The sequence below is a fragment of the Xyrauchen texanus genome, chromosome 42 (assembly GCF_025860055.1).
Source record: "Xyrauchen texanus isolate HMW12.3.18 chromosome 42, RBS_HiC_50CHRs, whole genome shotgun sequence".
NCBI lineage: Eukaryota > Metazoa > Chordata > Actinopteri > Cypriniformes > Catostomidae > Xyrauchen > Xyrauchen texanus.
This window is the reverse complement of record NC_068317.1, coordinates 7179548-7199425: the sequence shown is the minus strand read 5'-3', so window position 1 is coordinate 7199425 and position 19878 is coordinate 7179548. Positions and strand designations below refer to the sequence as shown.

Below are 19878 nucleotides of genomic sequence, written 5' to 3'. Positions count from 1 at the left end.
TATAGACCGATTTCAAATCTCCTGTTTATGTCAAAAATACTAGAAAAGGTAGTATCCTCCCAAATATGTTCATTTCTACAGAGAAATAGTATATATGAAGAATTTCAATCAGGATTTAGGCCTCATCACAGTACAGAGACTGCACTTATCAGAGTTACAAATGACTTGCTCTTATCATCTGATCGCGGCTGCATTTCTCTTCTAGTGCTTTTAGATCTTAGTGCTGCATTCGACACGATAGATCAGGACATTCTCTTGAATAGGCTAGAGAATTATGTTAGAATTTGTGGAGTGGCATTAGCATGGTTTAGGTCATATTTAGCAGACCGCTACCACTTTGTCTATGTAAATGAGGAATTGTCAAACCAAACAAAAGTAAAATATGGAGTGCCACAGGGATCAGTTTTAGGGCCTCTGCTTTTCTCCATGTATATGCTTCCCCTGGGAGATATTATCAGGAATCGTGGAATAAGTTTCCACTGCTGTGCTGACGATACACAACTTTATATTTCTTCAAAACCTGATGAGATTTCACAATTCTCAAAATTAGCAGAGTGTATTAATGAAATAAAAGATTGGATGGCCAGAAATTTCCTTCTACTCAATTCTGACAAAACAGAGGTTCTAATTATTGGACCAAAAAACTCTAAAAATAAGCCACTAAAATATAATTTGACTCTAGATGGATGTACTGTTACATCATCTTCAACAGCGAAGAACTTAGGTGTTATATTTGATACCAATCTGTCCTTTGAAAATCAAATTACAAATGTTTGTAGAACAGCATTCTTCCACCTAAGAAATATTGCTAAATTAAGGCATATGCTCTCGGTTGCTGATGCCGAAAAACTAATTCCTGCGTTCATGACCTCAAGACTAGATTATTGTAATGCATTACTGTGAGGATGTCCAGCAAGATCAATAAATAAACTTCAATTGGTTCAAAATGCAGCAGCCAGAGTGCTGACGAGAACCAAGAAATATGATCATATTAGCCCCATTTTATCATCGTTACATTGGCTATCTGTTAAATTCCGTATTGATTTTAAAATTCTGTTAACTACGTACAAAGCTTTGAATGGTCTAGGTCCGCAGTACTTAAGTGATCTTCTACCATGCTATATTCCGACACGTTCATTAAGATCGCAAAATTCTGGCCTATTAATAGTTCCTAGAATATCAAAATCCACTAAAGGAGGAAGATCCTTTTCATATTTGGCTCCTAAACTATGGAATAGTCTCCCAAACACTGTTCGAGATGCAGACACACTCTCTCAGTTTAAGTCTAGACTAAAGACTCATCTATTTAGCCAGGCATACACCTAATTTATCCTCCAACCCACAATTAGGCTGCTTTAGTTGGGTCTGCGGAACCAGAAACCAGAAACATTGAGCATGATCTCTAACTCTGCAATAAATTAAATGGCATCTACGCTTACATCTTTTTATTTGTTTCCCTGTCTCAACCTCGGGACTCCTATCCTGAGGTCACCAGAACCGGCTGGATCCAGCACCATTCCTGCTTCATGTTGGACTCCACTGCTACATGTCGCAGAATGATGATGACTAAATGCAGCCGGTGCCAGCCAAACATCACTTCAATCTATTATGACGGACTTCAGATGATGAAATGATGCCAACTCCAACCTGCATCACCTCGGTCTTTTTATGGACTACGATCTTGAAATGAAATGCTTAGACTAACTATTGCCAACAAAAGCCTTCATCAGCCAATTAACAAGGACAATTGCATCTATGTGAACTTCTGCAATTAATCAAGATGGACTTCAAAGACTTTGGTCATTAATCTTACAGTTCAAACACAATCGATGTTTAATCACTGACCCTTAACACTTAGTTTAATAATTTTAAACCATGATTTTACCTATACATAATTAATATTTACATTACATTCATAATGTTAGCCAGAGGGAACTGGCCCCCACAGTGAGTCTGGTTTCTCCCAAGGTTATTTGTCTCCATTAATCAACATCTTATGGAGTTTTGTGTTCCTTGCCACAGTCAGCCTACAGCTTGCTCACTGGGGTTATTAATACAATTATCATTTAATTATTTTTAAACCCTATTAAAAATCATATTTTATCTAAAGTACACAATGATGATTTATCGACTTTATAGACATTAGTTTTATCGTCTGTTAATGCTGATATTCTGTAAAGCTGCTTTGAAACAATGTGTGTTGTGAAAGGCGCTATACAAATAAAATTGACTTGACTTGACTCAAGTGGATATAATCCATGTCTTCTGAAGCAATACAAATCAGTTTTGGGTGAGAACAGACCTAAATATTACTGCTTTAATACTTTAATTCTTGAAATCTGTGGGCAGGATCATGATTGAAGCCTGATTAATGTTAATAGCTGAGGTGGGGGACTCTAGTTACATGACTTGACTTGAGAACCAGAGACTCGAGACTTGACTTGAACTGCATGACTCGACAATGACTTGAATGTTTTTTTATTATTATTATTTTCAATAACTTATTATAAACAGTAATGAAATGCATTCATAAAATATTGCGACATCAATTAATTAATATTCAAAAAATGTAAGCATGCCAGCATCACAGATCTGCATCTGCGCAGTTAACGCAGCACTCACAATGCGCCAAAATGACAGATGATTGTCGAATTCCAAAAATAATCGCCTTTGGATAGAAAGATTTCAAATTGGACCGTGTGAATAAAAGAAGTATGAAAATATGCAATGCAAAAATATCCGATACAACCACCACAACCTCGAATTTCATCAGACATTTAAAAAACCACAAGGAAAGTAAGTAAATAATTTCATTATTTAATTATCCAGAAAGATTAATATGTAAAATTTATTTTCAAATGTTTGAAGGGTGTCAGTAAATTTTAATTATTCACAATTAATCTCTTGTTTTGTAGCACGACAAGTTTGAAATGACCCGACATTGCCTCTAAATGTGTGTGTGCCTTTTCTAAACTTTCTCAGTCAACAAAATACCATTATCATTTGATGGCAATATAAAAACATAACAGGCAGATTTGCAGTCACAACACTTTATTTAAAACATGACAAGTAGTATAAAATATACAGAATGACTCGTGACGAAATCCAAGTGCTCTCCAATTGATTATGACCTCTGAGGACTTTAAAGCCCTTAAATGCAATACCTTCTTTACTATTTTATATAAATGCATCTCTGAAGGGAACTGACTGTCTTCAGAAAAGTTTCAATGTCATTTTCTTGTCATCTTACCTCCGTATAATGCTTAATAACGTATTGTTTATAAGCTCAGGGCTGCTTTGTGTACAGGCGTTACCAGGATAACAGCTATATTTCTGCTGCACAAGCGCCACCTACTGTCAGACAACGAATTTGCATTTTCATTCAGCCCGTCTGCAGTTTTTGTTAGATCAATGTGAAAACCTGACCGCATTTTTACACAGCATACACGCAGTGTTATACATTTTAACCGGTTAATTCTAAAAATCGAAACAATTCGAATAAGGTATATAGAAGTATTCACGGTATTTTTAAGTGCCCATGATAAAAATACTGTAAATGTTCATTAACGCTATATATATATACTATATATATATATATATATATATATATATATATATATATATATATATAAAACACATTACCGTTATACAGTTCATATACACATATCTTTACATACATTTTCTTATAAGTTCATCTTTTCAGAGCAAAAATAAATATTTATTTAAAAAATTAAACTCTATTCATTTTAGTACTGTGGCTGGACTCGACTTCAAACTTGAACTCATCAGGACTGAACTTCAATTGCTTCACTTCACTTGCTGACTTGACTTGCTTGATTTTTCTGCGCTGCACTTGAGACTTGACTCAAGACTTGGTTAAAAATTGAGACTTGCTTGTGACTTGAACATGTGTGACTTCCCACCGCTGGTTAATTGTAATGCTTGTCTTAGTAAGCACCACAAATTATCTTCATTTGTCACTACAGGTTTGCTTGATTTCTGTCCAGTCCATGAGCTCAGCACCAGGTCTGACATTTCAAACCTAAAGTTTATGACACCTTAAATACACAAATCTGCCACAAATCAAAATGAACCACTCTTTTGCTGGGCTGATACTTATTTGTGCGTGGTTTGAGATAACTCTAAATGAGCAATAAAGCAGGATACAGGTGGGTACCATGCAAGGCAGGTACCTCTAAAATAGTAGGACAGTACAGTAAGCCATGCAGAGAATGTACAAAGTGTTCCCCTCTGCTGGCTTCCCTTCCTCAATGCTCATTGTTTGGCTTTGTAGTCCTGCATATCCATCAGTATATATTCAACCAGACTCCTGCTCGGCGTGGTATCTCACAGCCTCCGGGCTGCAGACATGTTGTACCGACACAGCCTCAACCGGCTTGAACAGGATCCCGAGAGCCCCACCACACAAACCCTGGGCCGTACTCTCCACATCCCCTGCAGGGGACCAGGTTGCAAAGCTTGTTACAGAGAGGACTGTGAAAACAAACCATCTAAAACATGCCTCTCATCTGGGCATTTACTCAGGTGCAGCCCCACAGAACCTAATTGCTTTTTATAGAGGAAGGAAGTTATGTGAAATGGAAATGGCTTTTTTTTTTTCAATTTTCTTCACTGAGATGCTCAGAACTGTGAGATTACATCACCAGTAGGCACGGTGCGACTCACAGGCCTGTAAAACTTGAGGTTGTTCATCATGAATTTAACTACTTACATTGGCATGCTCGCTAGCAGTTAGCTTTATATGTTGACTGTGGCGTTCTCATTGGTAAACAGGTATTTGAGTTTGAACAGCCAATCTAATACTAATTAGTATTAAAAACATTATTTAAAGACTGGTTTTAACCGCTTCAAAGAAACAGACACCCAAGTGCAACATATGCAGTCATACCTTACAATTAGCTAAGCAAACAAGCAAAGACAACATTTTCCTTACCACAGTTTTACAAGTTCCAGTTAGACTCTGGAAACACTTTGGAAGATTGAATGCAGTGGTCAGGAAGAGGTTAAAACAAACTCCATACCATAGTTCGCCAAATACTCGTAACTATTGAAACACATTTCGAGTTACCGTTTTGCCTCCATCATCAGATTTTTTGGACTTTGTTGGCTGACGGTTACAAGTCTCTTTCCTTTCACAAAGGACTGAGGTTAATAAGCATCCAGTTTATCAGCTCACATAATCAGTTTCCTCAGATCTTTAAAACGCTGTTGTAAAAGCAGCTGAAATATACTGCTTGTACCTCGCAGCTTTAACGTGAGATTTCCCCTGTGTTGTTCCCTCAGCTGGGCCAGAGAGAAAGCTTTGCACCACTCACAGGTCCTGTGGGAAGGATATGGAAAATTTGCAATATGATTTTATAGTCAAAAATTGGAGGAACGCCATGATCAAAAATAACTCCTTTACCTCCCAAACCCCTGTGCATGGTGGTCCAAAAGCCCTGATCTGATCCAATCTGTTGGAGCCATATGCCTAGCTCCCCTTATTGGACCCTTTTGTTTACAAATTCAACAAGAGTCTATCTTTAAAATAAGCAAAATAAGCTTTATCTACAGCACTTCTGCACATAATGAGTCTTATTTGAGCACTAAAATGGTCTAAATTAGGAGTGTAATGATTCACTCTGACAACGATTTGAATAGATTGCGATTCTTTACCCAATGATTGCGATGCAGCGTGATATCTGAAATTTGGTCAAGATTTGATTTGATCCGATTAGATTATTTTGGAACGATTCTTAATTAGTTTTTAAAATATGCTTAAAAAAAAAGATTTAAAGTTTTTACTGAACACTCCTAATTTAGACAGTACATAAATGCAATAGACTTGAGCACTAGAATCACCAAGGAGGATTGACTTATGTTTGTGGCTGCATATATTAACAAAAAAACTGCTTTACATGATATGTATTATAGATATGATTATGTTAAATCTACACATAATTTGCTACATATAGATTTGTTACATGCATAATACATGCAACACTGATACATATACGTACTGATGCAACAGTACCTTGATGCATACATACAAAAAGAGGGCAAACCATGAAATAAGCGTAATAGATTAGCATATCATGTAACGTTAATGTTAGGTGTACCTTGTCTTGTCTCACTGTTTCCCTTTGTTTGTCATTTTGGTCACTTTTGTAGTTCCTTAGATTGCACTTGTGTCACCCGTGTAGCTCCATAGTTCCCTTGTTAACCTTCGTGTTCTCTGTTCATTGTTTTCACCTGCCCTCGTTAGTTTGCCATTGGTTTCTGTTTATTGCCCTGTTATCTTGTTTGAGTTCTGTTTGTTCATTGGCCCCCGTTTTCCCATGTCCGTGTATTTTAACCCGGTTGTTTTCACTCCCCTCTGTCAATCGTTGAATGTTGTTAAGCCTGGTATGTGTTTCCCTGCCCGAGTTCTCAGTGTTGTTTCATCGTGTTTAAGTTTCCTGTTTCCCCATTATGGGTTTTTCCTTTGTGTTTATTTGTTTGTTTGTGGAATAAAGATAAGCTGCATTTAGATCCACTCTCCTCGTCTGCCTTCGCTGCCACCATTCATAACAGTTAAGATGTATTTCATTAATAATTAAAGATAAATGTCCTGTGCAGACAGATAAGATCCGTCAAGCAGGGTCATAGAATTAAAACTATCTATTAGTATCGTGTAAAGGTGGTAATATATGGGATGTGGTAACCGTGAGTTCCCTGTTCATTTTGGGATAGGAAGATTCTTAATTTCTTAACTTCAAAGTGTGCTTTATTTACCTTCAATCTTGCATGCTTTGCTCGGTGTCTGTTTCGATAAGGTTCTGTAATATGAGACAGGTGTTAATATAGCAATGATAATCGATTCTTAAATTCCATAATCAATGCATTTAAATTTATTTGACAGATGATGCACAAATGCATTTTTGCACCCCTAATCCGTCCTTTTAGTGACGGGACTACTGTTTTAGGTGGTTCTTGTTATTGACTCCAGATTAAAACTGATTCCAGAAGACCCCTCTATTTTCTATTGGTTGTACAAACAGATTGCCACATTAAAATCAGCATATTTATACTACATTAAATTGAACAGTTGCCACCTTCTTTAAGCCAGTCAAATATTGAGAGACTGGGGGTCATTAGTTGGAGCTGTAGGGAAGTGTAGTGCACCCTAGACCACTTTAATGAGGGAGCTACCTGTAATGGTTACCCTGTCTTGTCTCACTGTTGCCCTTTGTTTGTAATTTTGTCACTTTTGTTATTCCTTAGTTTTCACTTTTGTCACCCTTGTACCTCCATAGTCTTGTTTTCCCTCGTGTTCACTGTTCATTGTTTTCACCTGCCCTTGTTAATTTGCCTTTGGTTTCTGTTAATCACCTTGTCACCTAGTTTGTGTTCTGTTTGTACATTGGCCCCTTTTTCCCATGTTTTTTTATTTATATCCTGGTTTTTGGTTTAGTCATTGTCTGTCGTTGAATGCTGTTATACGTAGTTTGTGCTCGCTCCCTTGCCTGTGTTCCCGTGTTCCAGTTCCTGTGTTTTCGTGTTTTGTTTTCATTTGCCCATCGTGGTAGTTTTGTTTATTCCATGCCTGTGTTCCCGTGTTCCAGTTCCTGTGTTTTCGTGTTTTGTTTTCATTTGCCCATCGTGGTAGTTTTGTTTATTCATGCCTGTTTGTTTCCTTTAATCAATAAACCCGCATTTGGATCCTCATCCCTTTTCTGACTCCGACCTCATACGTTACAGAACGACAGACCACACAATGGATCCAGCGGTTATTCGGGCCAACTACCGGTTGCTCAGCCTGTAGCCTCAGACATCAATGAGCCAGCGCCTGCTGCCTCAGATGTCCCTGAGCCAGCGCCTGTAGCCTCGACCGTCCCTGAGCCAGCGCCTGTAGCCTCGACCGTCCCTGAGCCAGCGCCTGTAGCCTCGACCGTCCCTGAGCCAGCGCCTGTAGCCTCGACCGTCCCTGAGCCAGCGCCTGTAGCCGTGGACCGATCCAAGCAGCCAGTGCCAGTAGCCAAGTCCGTCCAAGAGCCAGCGCCAGTGGTCGTGTCCAGGGCTCCTCCTCCCGAGTCTTCCAGGGCTCCGCCTCCCAAGTCTCTCGAGTCTCTCGAGTCTTCTAGGGCTCCTCCTCCCGAGCTTTCCAGAGCTCCGCCTTCCGAGTTTCCCGAGCTTTCCAGAGCTCCGCCTCCCGAGCTTTCCAGAGCTCCGCCCTCCGAGCTTCCTAGAGCTCCACCTCTCAAGCCTCTCAAGCCTACCAGGGCTCCGCCCCTCAAGCCTCTAGAGCCTCCCAGGGCTCCGCCTCTCAAGTCTCTCGAGTCTTCCAGGGCTCCGTCTCAAGCCTCTCGAGTCTTCTAGGGCTCCTCCTCCCGAGCTTTCCAGAGCTCCGCCTTCCGAGTTTCCCGAGCTTTCCAGAGCTCCGCCTTCCGAGTTTCCCGAGCTTTCCAGAGCTCCGCCTTCCGAGCTTTCCAGAGCTCTGCCCTCCAAGCTTCCCAGAGCTCCACCTCTCAAGCCTCTCGAGCCTCCCAGGGCTCCGCCCCTCAAGCCTCTCGAGCCTCCCAGGGCTCCGCCCCTCAAGCCTCTCGAGCCTCCCAGGGCTCCGCCCCTCAAGCCTCTCGAGCCTCCCAGGGCTCCGCCCCTCAAGCCTCTCGAGCCTTCCAGGGCTCCGCCCCTCAAGCCTCTCGAGCCTTCCAGGGCTCCGCCTCTCGGGCCTTCCAGGGCTCCGCCTCTTGAGCCTCGACCGTCCCTGCCCCTGTCCTGAGGTTTCCTCCCAGGCCTCCTGGACCTGTCCCTGTCCGATGGCCACCTCCCAGGTCCCCTGAACTGGCCCTTGCCTTGTGGCCAGCTCCCAGGCCATCCAAACCAGCCTCTGTCCTGTGGCCACCTCCCAGGCCCCCCGAACCGGCCCCTCCTCTGCGGCCATCTCCCAGTCCACCTAAACCCGCCCCTACCCGGTGGAAGCTTCCCAGGCCACCCGACCTGGTTCGCAGCACACACCCCCAGAGACTGCTAATCTGCCCTCTCGCCCTTCTTTGTCTGTCTCCATGTCCCTTGTGCCCCCCTTGGCCTGCCTGTCCGCCCCTCGTTGCTCCCTGGACTGCCTGCCTGCCCCTCGTTGCCCCCTGGACTGCCTGTCTGCCCTTTGTCATTTGTCAGTTGTTCTTCCTGTTTTTTTGTTTTGTTGATCGTTTGGTATCCGATCCTTGAGGGGGGGCTATGTAACGGTTGCCCTGTCTTGTCTCACTGTTGCCCTTTGTTTGTAATTTTGTCACTTTTGTTATTCCTTAGTTTTCACTTTTGTCACCCTTGTACCTCCATAGTCTTGTTTTCCCTCGTGTTCACTGTTCATTGTTTTCACCTGCCCTTGTTAATTTGCCTTTGGTTTCTGTTAATCACCTTGTCACCTAGTTTGTGTTCTGTTTGTTCATTGGCCCCTTTTTCCCATGTTTTTGTATTTATATCCTGGTTTTTGGTTTAGTCCTTGTCTGTCGTTGAATGCTGTTGTATCGTAGTTTGTGCTCAGCCTCCCTTGCCTGTGTTCCCGTGTTTTGTGTTTTCATTTGCCCATCGTGGTAGTTTTGTTTATTCATGCCTGTTTGTTTCCTTTAATCAATAAACCCGCATTTGGATCCTCATCCCTTGTCTGACTCCGACCTCATTCAGATCTACACTACCCTGAGTTTGTTTCTCTATACACTTTGATTTAGATTGTAGCGATTGCTAGGAAACACTACTACCTTAGATGTCCATGAGCCTATGCCATGTAGATAACTCCTGAACCAGCCTCTGTCTCGACGTCCTGAAAGCTAAGCTCTTGAATAGTCACTCTGAACTGAATCCATAAGCCACCTATAACTCAAACGTCCATGAGCTAGACTCAAATAGCTATTTACTTATCCCTAAGCCAACTGCTGAAGACACGAACCAGCAATTAAGCCAACATGCAACATATACAGTCCTGAGCCAGTGCCAGTAGCCAAGTCCGTCCAAGAGCCAGCGCCAGTGGTCGTAGGCTGTCCAGGGCTCCTCCTCGCCGAGTCTTCCAGGGCTCCGCCTCCCAAGTCGCTCGTCCAGAGCTCTCTCGAGTCTTCCTAGGGCTCCTCCTCCCAGAGCTTTCCAGAGCTCCGCCTTCCGAGTCTTCCCGAGGCTTTCCAGAGCTCCGCCTCCCGAGCTTTCCAGAGCTCCGCCCTCCGAGCTTCCTAGAGCTCCACCTCTCAAGCCTCTCAAGCCTACCAGGGCTCCGCCCCTCAAGCCTCTAGAGCCTCCCAGGGCTCCGCCTCTCAAGTCTCTCGAGTCTTCCAGGGCTCCGTCTCTCAAGCCTCTCGAGTCTTCTAGGGCTCCTCCTCCCGAGCTTTCCAGAGCTCCGCCTTCCGAGTTTCCCGAGCTTTCCAGAGCTCCGCCTTCCGAGTTTCCCGAGCTTTCCAGAGCTCCGCCTTCCGAGCTTTCCAGAGCTCTGCCCTCCAAGCTTCCCAGAGCTCCACCTCTCAAGCCTCTCGAGCCTCCCAGGGCTCCGCCCCTCAAGCCTCTCGAGCCTCCCAGGGCTCCGCCCCTCAAGCCTCTCGAGCCTTCCAGGGCTCCGCCCCTCAAGCCTCTCGAGCCTTCCAGGGCTCCGCCTCTCGGGCCTTCCAGGGCTCCGCCTCTTGAGCCTCGACCGTCCCTGCCCCTGTCCTGAGGTTTCCTCCCAGGCCTCCTGGACCTGTCCCTGTCCGATGGCCACCTCCCAGGTCCCCTGAACTGGCCCTTGCCTTGTGGCCAGCTCCCAGGCCATCCAAACCAGCCTCTGTCCTGTGGCCACCTCCCAGGCCCCCCGAACCGGCCCCTGCTCTGCGGCCATCTCCCAGTCCACCTAAACCCGCCCCTACCCGGTGGAAGCTTCCCAGGCCACCCGACCTGGTTCCCAGCACACACCCCCAGAGACTGCTAATCTGCCCTCTCGCCCTTCTTTGTCTGTCTCCGTGTCCCTTGTGCCCCCCTTGGCCTGCCTGTCCGCCCCTCGTTGCTCCCTGGACTGCCTGCCTGCCCCTCGTTGCCCCCTGGACTGCCTGTCTGCCCTTTGTCATTTGTCAGTTGTTCTTCCTGTTTTTTTGTTTTGTTGATCGTCTGGTATCCGATCCTTGAGGGGGGGCTATGTAACGGTTGCCCTGTCTTGTCTCACTGTTGCCCTTTGTTTGTAATTTTGTCACTTTTGTTATTCCTTAGTTTTCACTTTTGTCACCCTTGTACCTCCATAGTCTTGTTTTCCCTCGTGTTCACTGTTCATTGTTTTCACCTGCCCTTGTTAATTTGCCTTTGGTTTCTGTTAATCACCTTGTCACCTAGTTTGTGTTCTGTTTGTTCATTGGCCCCTTTTTCCCATGTTTTTGTATTTATATCCTGGTTTTTGGTTTAGTCCTTGTCTGTCGTTGAATGCTGTTGTATGTAGTTTGTGCTCGCTCCCTTGCCTGTGTTCCCGTGTTTTGTTTTCATTTGCCCATCGTGGTAGTTTTGTTTATTCATGCCTGTTTGTTTCCTCTAATCAATAAACCCGCATTTGGATCCTCATCCCTTGTCTGACTCCGACCTCATTCGTTACACTACCCTGAGTTTGTTTCTCTATACACTTTGATTTAGATTGTAGGATTGCTAGGAAACACTAAATTAATGTATGACTTATCCATGTAAATAACTCTAAAACACTTGTCTCAATTAAATAAACTCTTGAATATCACTTGAATGAATTATAAATCACAATAATCAAACTTAATGAGTAGACTCAAATACTATTTACTTATATTAAAAACTGCAAAGAAAAGAAAAAGCAATTAATCAAATGCAAAATATACATTTCTAATAGGAATTAGGCATTAATTAGGGGCCATTTACACAACAACATTTTCAACTAAACGTTTTATGCATTTTGGCTGTTCATTTACATGACAACGGCATTTTGGGGCCTGAAAACGCAAAACTGGTTTCAAAGCGCAAGTTTTTGAAAACGATGCCGTTATTGTCTCCGTGTAAAAATACAAAAAAGCAAATTTGTGAAAATGAAGATGTCATGCACATGCGTATTACGTATTCAGTCTATAGGCATGCGTGCGAGACATTCAAAACTACAATGGTGGACTACAGGACTGTGTAGTCTTGACGCTTCTCCAGGAAAGTGTAGATTAACTGCATCAACTCCATTGGTGGAGAGGAGAGAGTAGAGTTATATAGGTTATATAAGTGATATATAACAGACTGCAGGGTCCATTCAGTTACCCACTGAAGCTAGGCGGTGTTGAGCTTTTTGGGGAAAACTAAGGTTGCTGCTGGAAGAGGTATTAGGGAGGCCAGCAGGGGGTGCTCAACCTGTGGTCTGTGTGGGTCCTAATGCCCCAGAATAGTGATGGGGACACAATACTGTAAAAAGGCCCTGTCCTTGGGATGAGACGTTAAACTGAGGTCCTGACTCGCTGTGGTCATTAAAAATCCCAGGGGACTTCTTGTAAAGAGAAGGGGTGTAACCCTGGTGTCTTGGCCAAATTCCCCCCAATTGGCCCTTCTCAATCATGGCCTCCTAATAATCCCATCCATCAATTTCCTCTATAACTCTACTCTCTCCTCTCCACCAATAACTGGTGTGTTGTGAGCGTACTGGTACACTATGGCTGCTGTCGCATCATCCAGGTGAACGATACACACTGGTGGTGGTTGAGGAAAGTCCCTTGTTCACTGAGTAAATTGTTGTGTCAGAAAAAATGCTATATAAATGTAACATTCATTAATTCATTCAAACTGGCTATGAACTGCCTCTTCGGATGCCATTTTCATTCTTCAGCTAATTCACTGGAATTCTGTATGCACAGGATTGCGGGATTTCATAGGCAGTGAAAGATACATCTATGCTACCTTCAAAAGATGGAATTGCGGTGGGTATTTATTTATGAGCTATGACCCTGAATGTTTGCCATCTTTGGCTCCTCGATAAGTAATGGTGAAGTCTTGGAAAGACACCGACATAGAGAAAGCGAGAGGTAAACCTGCATAAAATCCAGTGACAGGAAATTAAACGGGCTCTCGCATTTCAGGCATTGCTGTAGAAAAGACAATAGTCATATTTGGGTGAAACTTATACTAGGAAGACATTTCACAACCCTGTGAAATAAGAAATAATCTGTGAAAAGTTAGATCCATGGCCAGTGGAGAGTGGGCAGCACTTGCACCGGTAGAGGGAAAATTTCAGACTGCTAATGCTTATTTGAGGGGAAGCATGCGGTCGAATCTTCAGGGACATAAGTCTAGAGAGAAGAGAAAATAAATATTAGTGATATTTAGAAACAATAATGTGACCAACTATGGAGGACCAGGAGTGCCACTTAAAATTTGTGTATAAAATGTATATAAATAAATCACTTTTAAATGGACAAATTAATAGACATTTTTAAAGTTGTTTATTTCATTCGTGTTTTTAAATGTATTGCAATAAAACCATAAAACAACAAATAAATAAAAACATTTTAAATGTATAACTAAATAGACACATTTAACATTGTTTATTTAATTCATGTTTTAAAAGCGTAGATTAATAAAACAATAATAAGTACTTTAATAAATCATTTTAAAGGCACATGTTAAATCTATTTGCCAAATGCTTTTCTTTGTCGGTATGCCAAATGCTTTTCTTTATCCATTTGTCAATCGAGTTAAAAAAATGCCATTGGACAGTACACACGTGGGAGCAACCAATCACCTTTCGCCTGTCTCCCGCTTGTAAATGTAACACGCACTGTCATTGGACAGTTAGAGAGACCATACATAACGTAATTAGCGGGAGTTTGAAGACGGGTTCGAGGCAAGTGACGCAAAAAATGGCAGGTGAATCTGAATGTGTTTTCAGAGGGATTGCGGATGATTTGTTGTCTTTAGCTGATTTCTGCGGAAGAAATTCCCCTCTCGATTATCATTTTATATATAGAAGAGTTTCACAGTTGAGGGAAGACGTTGCAAATGCAGCGGATAATTGTGGTTGTACAATAAATGGAATGATTTGGGCTATGTTTGACGAGGCTCAGAGTGTCATTCAACGACTGAGTCCCTCGGACTGTAGCAGCCGTCACGCTATTGTACTTCCAAGCATTCTTGAACAACACCAGTCGTTGGATGTACCAGCAGAAGAGACGGCAAGATGTATCGGTGTGTCGCTAAGGACAGTCAGACGAAAACTTGCACATCTTGGTTTGATGTATGTAAAAGAAAATGTTGAGTATATTTTTCCCCCCTGAAAGAATAGCCTCAAATCGTCCTGTGCCTTGAACGGCCTGCTCGCTAGTTTTAACTACAGTGGACAATCGTATAATCCTTATGAGTTTCAGCATGTCTAAACTAAACATCAGGTTGGATATTTAAAGGAGAACTCTGGTCAATTTTAACATTGAGCTATTTTGTTTTTGTACATTTGGAGTGCTGTCAGTACAGACAAAAACGACAAAAATCGGTGTTGCCTACACCGTGTTATCCTCTTTTTAAAATTTGCACCCTGTTGACTTCAATGGGGCACGTTTTTAAACCTGCTTTTAGCCTCTTAACATCCTTGAGTTGTCATTACAAGTGCACAGCCATGTGAGTGGTGTTATTAAGAGTGACCACGGTCAATCTGACTGCAGTAGATGTGAAAGATATTAATAAAAATGATGTTAACTCCGCCAGCTCACATCCCTGTATTTACTTCCTGTTTTCAGTCAAAGTCCACAGTAGTCGATTGTCGAGTTCGCGCGCGCGATCATTGGTAAAAATGAACTCAAAAACCTCCTCCATGTGTTCAACATCTGATTCGGATGAACTATCCATTTGAGCTGATATTCTCAGAACACCACACAGCACCGTCATCGGCTGACAGTCTGAGTCTCCACTGTTGCTTAGTTACCAATGATCGCGCGCGCGAACTCGACAATTGACTACTGTGGACTTCGACCGAAAACAGGAAGTACATACAGGTATGTGAGCTGGCTGAATTAACATCATTTTTATTAATATCTTTCACATCTACAAATCACAAGGATTGAACTGAACTGATATCGTGAAATTTGTGTTTATGAGCCATAAAAAAGTAGCTTACCAGAAATTGCACCATGTAAACATTGTAACATGTCACTAAACCTAATACAGTTCTGCTTAGTTACTAAAATGCTCTGACAATCAAAATACACTTGTTGTGCTGCAAGATTTGTTTTTTTACTCTTGTAAAACTAAACTCTAACTCCACAATCTAGTACTTCACAGTTTCGCCTTTGTAATTGGTTTTAGCAATACATTTCTAACGTTTATAATGTGTTAAGATTTGTTTAGAATTGTCTTTACAGGGAAAAACACATGTAACATGTAACAAGGGCAGTGAAGTCGGAATTTGTTACAATATTATAATATAATTGTATTTTGTAACACTTTTGTGTAATACCTTACTATAATTAAATCATACTCTGTTTTTAGGAAACGTGACTTGTACACCTCCATTATGAATGAGGAGTTGGACAGAATAACAGCGGAAATACACCACAGATACCCCAATGCTGGCTACAAGATGATCTTGGGACACATAAGATCCAGGCAACTTCGTGTACAAAGTAGGAAATGTAGCAAATATCAACATTTTAAAAATCTAATATCTTATCCAGGTTTGAAATTAACAGATATTTTTGGCCTTTTTTAATTTTGTTTAAACAATGCCATTTTTGGCCCAAAAATTTTGGCAGCTGAAATTGATGCATCCCTACCATTAGCTTTTTCCATTTAAACCATTACAATATTCCTTTTTGTATGTTTTGGGCTTTATTCATATATTATCCTATAAATATGATTTAATGGCGTTTTATTAGTCCCCATCTGCCAGATAATATCCCACCAATAGTATCCATCACATACCAGTAGGCACCATTATAGTTTCCGATATATATTACCAATAAAACTATTACATTTTCTATTGTGTTTTGGGCAGGCAAATGTGGGTAAAAAAAATCACAGTGGACGTCAAATCACTAGCCAATTTGGTATGTTATGTTTCACTTTACTGGGAAGATTAAATCAAACCAGCACAAATTGAGCACAATTACTCAATGTGTGAGTCATATACTGTATGTTTTAAATACAGTCTAATTTCACAGCATCTGTAAGTATCTGATGTACTTGAACACAGCCGAAACTATGCAAGAAATAACAATGCGCCGGTTGGTTCGTTTCAGTCTGATTTAAATCATGTAAAATATGCTTAAAAAGGCATCCAAAATGTGCAGTTTCTCTTAATAAAAGCAAGATCTAACATGAATATTATTGTTATAATCTGTTGCAGGACACAGGGTTTTAGCATCATTAAGACGAGTAGATCCTGAAGGAATGGAACTGCGCAGGTTATGTCTTAGGACGGTCCGACGCCGGCGTTACAGTGTACCAGCTCCCAACAGTGTGTGGCATATTGATGGGAATCATAAACTTATTCGGTTGGTGTTAAGCATTTATTTGGTAAAGTTAATGAATACTGTTGCTAATGTCTAGAATAGGGTCACACAGAATCTGCACTTACAGACCTAAGTATAATCTGTTATATAATAATATAATTTAACACGTCTACAAAATAAAATTTACATCGGTCAACATTTTTTATTAGATTTTTAGCTACCAATTATGGTGTAACAGTCTTATATTCTGATAGATCTGAAATCATACATAATTTTCCTTGTAAATTGCAAGAAAACATGCAAAAACATCTGCATGTTTGATCTTGCCCTACTTGTTATATGTAATTATTTCATGTTATGCTTTCATTGAAGCATGAATATGTGGTCTAGGAAGGAAAGTCATTGCTCAAAGCCTTTCCTGTACCTTTCTTGTACTACTGGACATAAAACATGTTCAATGTTGGAGCCATTGCATAGTATTTGTGTTCTTGTGTAGGGCATGCTATTTTTTAATACATGTTGAATTCTTAGATGAGTAACTTTAAATGCTTTAATTTGCAGATGGAAAATTGTTATCCATGGGGGAATTGACGGCCATTCCCGGCTTGTGGTGTACCTAAAAGTTGCTACAAACAACAAGGCTCAAACAGTCCTGCAATGCTTCCTGTCTGCTGTACAAATATATGGTGTTCCCTCTAGAGTGCGTTCTGACGGGGGGGAATGTAATGGTTGGCCACTTCATGGTAAGAACCAGAGGAACAAACAGACATTCACACATCACAGGAAGAAGTGTGCACAACCAGAGGTAGGCTTGTTACCTTGTAGCCAAATGAATAGCGTTTTCCTTTACTGAACTGCTTTAAATTGAAGTTTGTTTTTTATTTAAGAATTGAGCGGTTGTGGAGAGATGTCTTTGAACAAGTAACAGACCTCTTCTACACCACCTTTCGTCGGTTGGAAGATGAAGGATGGCATAATCCAGACCAGGATGTGGACTTGTTTGCCTTGCACTGGTCTTACATGCCACAAATTCAGAGGCATCTGCAAGAATTTCGGAGTGCCTGGAATAGTCACAGTCTAAGATCTGCAGGCAACAGAACTCCTCTGCAGCTTTGGTCAAATCATGAGAAAGAAGGCTCAAATTGGGTAATTATACAGTGGTTTAGAAAATTACTCTGCTGGAAGCAGAGCCCATTTTTTCATTTATTTCTTCACCGATAAATTGTCTGATACAATGGAAAATCTAAAGAGTAAATATTTAAACTTAAGTACTGATCAATTAATTTAATTACTGTTTTTAATTAAGTTTTCTAAATGGTTTATTCATATTGTTACTGTTGTAGATTGACATTGATGATGAAGTCAGGGAAGATATTCAAGGGCAACAAGCAGAAGGTGTTCATGTTCCTGAGTTGGATCTGCCTCGAAGCTTGACCGAAGAAGAGCTGGCAACACTACCAAAACCCGGATGTACCTTTCTCAGAAGCATTATCTGTCTACATGGAAACAGTTCTTGCTGTTAAACAAATGCTTGGTGAATCATAGTCTTCTTTTAAAGGTTTCTTTTAAAGGTTTAAAAACTTTAGGCATAGATTTTGAATATGCATATAAGACAGACCTATCATATTGTTGATCAGACATCACAGACACAGTAATATCAGAAAAAGCATTTAATTTCATTTTTTATGCATAACATGCTGTTAACTACATTTTAAACTATTCATTAAAAGTTTGAATTAACAATGTTAGTATGACAAGATTAAATTAACACACCCACTTTTTGGGACTTTAGCTTATTCACCGTATCCCCCAGAGTTAGATAAGTCCATACAAAGTATGCCGTTGCTCATGTTTGTTTTGAAAGCAGAAATTCGATTTGGGGCTGCTGCAGAAATCCATGGGGTGGAATGACTGAAGACCCTGAAGAAAACTCCAGCACATTCTCCAATGTCAGTGGTGCACATTCTTCATCTGTAACACATGTAGATATTCAGTCTAGCAACTGTACTGTTAGTGCCATTACAAACAAGTACAAGGTGGGTATTTTTCACCTTTAGATAATTGTATATATAAAAATAACTGTAAATAAATTATGCAAACATTCATTCACCATCAGTGGTGGAATGATTTACTTAAGTACATTTTTCACATATCCGTACTTTACTTATGTAGAATCAATAGTGCAGACTTTCACTGTTACTTTTTTGCAATCATTATTATACTTTCTACTCCACTACATTTGTAAAATGTAAAAAATATGTGTAAATACCTTCAACATCAATGATCCAGTCTCTCCAGAAGCACAAGGTCCTGGTCTCTAGCTCTCTCTTATAGCTGTCATGATCTGAAAAGTTTGCTTCAAAAAGTGATGCCAGGTCTGAAGATCTCAGGTTTTTTTTGTCTTCAACAAATATGATGTGAAACAGATCTGTGTGTGTCTGCATTTCTTGAAGAAGTCCAAGGGTGTTAAAACCATCAACAAATCTGTAAAAAAAACATGTAGAATTTACAAAGAACAAGGTATGAAAACTATTTCAACAAACAAGAACGTTTTTGATACTACATACTGTTGCAGTGCAACATTGCATCTCCCATCAACATAATACTCCACAGCTGACTGTACCAGCATGTCCCGCTGCTTAAGAGTACTAATGGATCTAAAGGCTCAAATTATGGACAGGCAATCTTCTGCCATTTCAATGGCAGCTTTGGCGTCTGGAACAGTTTCAGCTTCTTTTATCTAAAAAAAAATAAATAAAAATACAAACAGCCATGCTACAGCTACAATACAAAAACACTGTATTAATAGGGGTACTATTCCTGCATAACTTACAATTTAAAAAAAAATACTTACTTTGCAAAGCATTTCTTTAAAGGTCTCATCATCTACTTCATCCAAGGTAGCAGGACCGCTGGGTTTACCACAAACCTGGAGAAAGAGCTTTTCTGAAAAGAAATGTGGCCCCATTCCTCCATGAATTATACAAACTGATATCATCTGAGATATCTGCCTGTAGAGACCTTTATGCAAAGCTGTAAAGAAAATTTAATTACCAAAATATTTTAATTAACTACAATGACTTAATGTTATGAAATAATTTTAAATAAGACCTTTGGTTTAAATGCTTACCTTCACTGTCAAGCCGCAACCTCGTACTATTTTCAGGGCCCGCAAATATGCTAGACTGTTGGACAGCCTTAAGGAGCAGTCTGAGGTACTCTCTAGTTGGACCACCACCGTCCACAGCCCCCTCTGCTTCTTTTGTATCATCAACAAAAACGACATCCAATCTTGCTCCGAGGTTAAATCTTCGCCGACTAAAAGCCTGAACAGTGCTTCTCAGTATGTTGCGGGTATTGCCTTTGTAATCCCTTACAACATTGATCTGATTACTAGTGGGAATATCATCATCTATCTTGGCTGACAGGCGACTCAGTATTGTTTGGAGGTCGGTCCTAGAAAAGA

The 19878-nt window shown here is 41.0% G+C and overlaps 1 long non-coding RNA gene across 1 annotated transcript; it reads right to left on the bottom strand.

Annotated features, from left to right (window-relative positions):
- Nucleotides 1-19004: 19004 nt before the first annotated feature.
- Nucleotides 19005-19673, bottom strand: LOC127635273 (uncharacterized). Its single transcript, XR_007969457.1, has 3 exons — nucleotides 19543-19673; nucleotides 19267-19445; nucleotides 19005-19152 (listed from the first exon to the last, which is right to left on the bottom strand). It is a non-coding gene; the product is annotated as an uncharacterized LOC127635273 (long non-coding RNA).
- Between the last annotated feature and the right edge of the window lie 205 nt (nucleotides 19674-19878).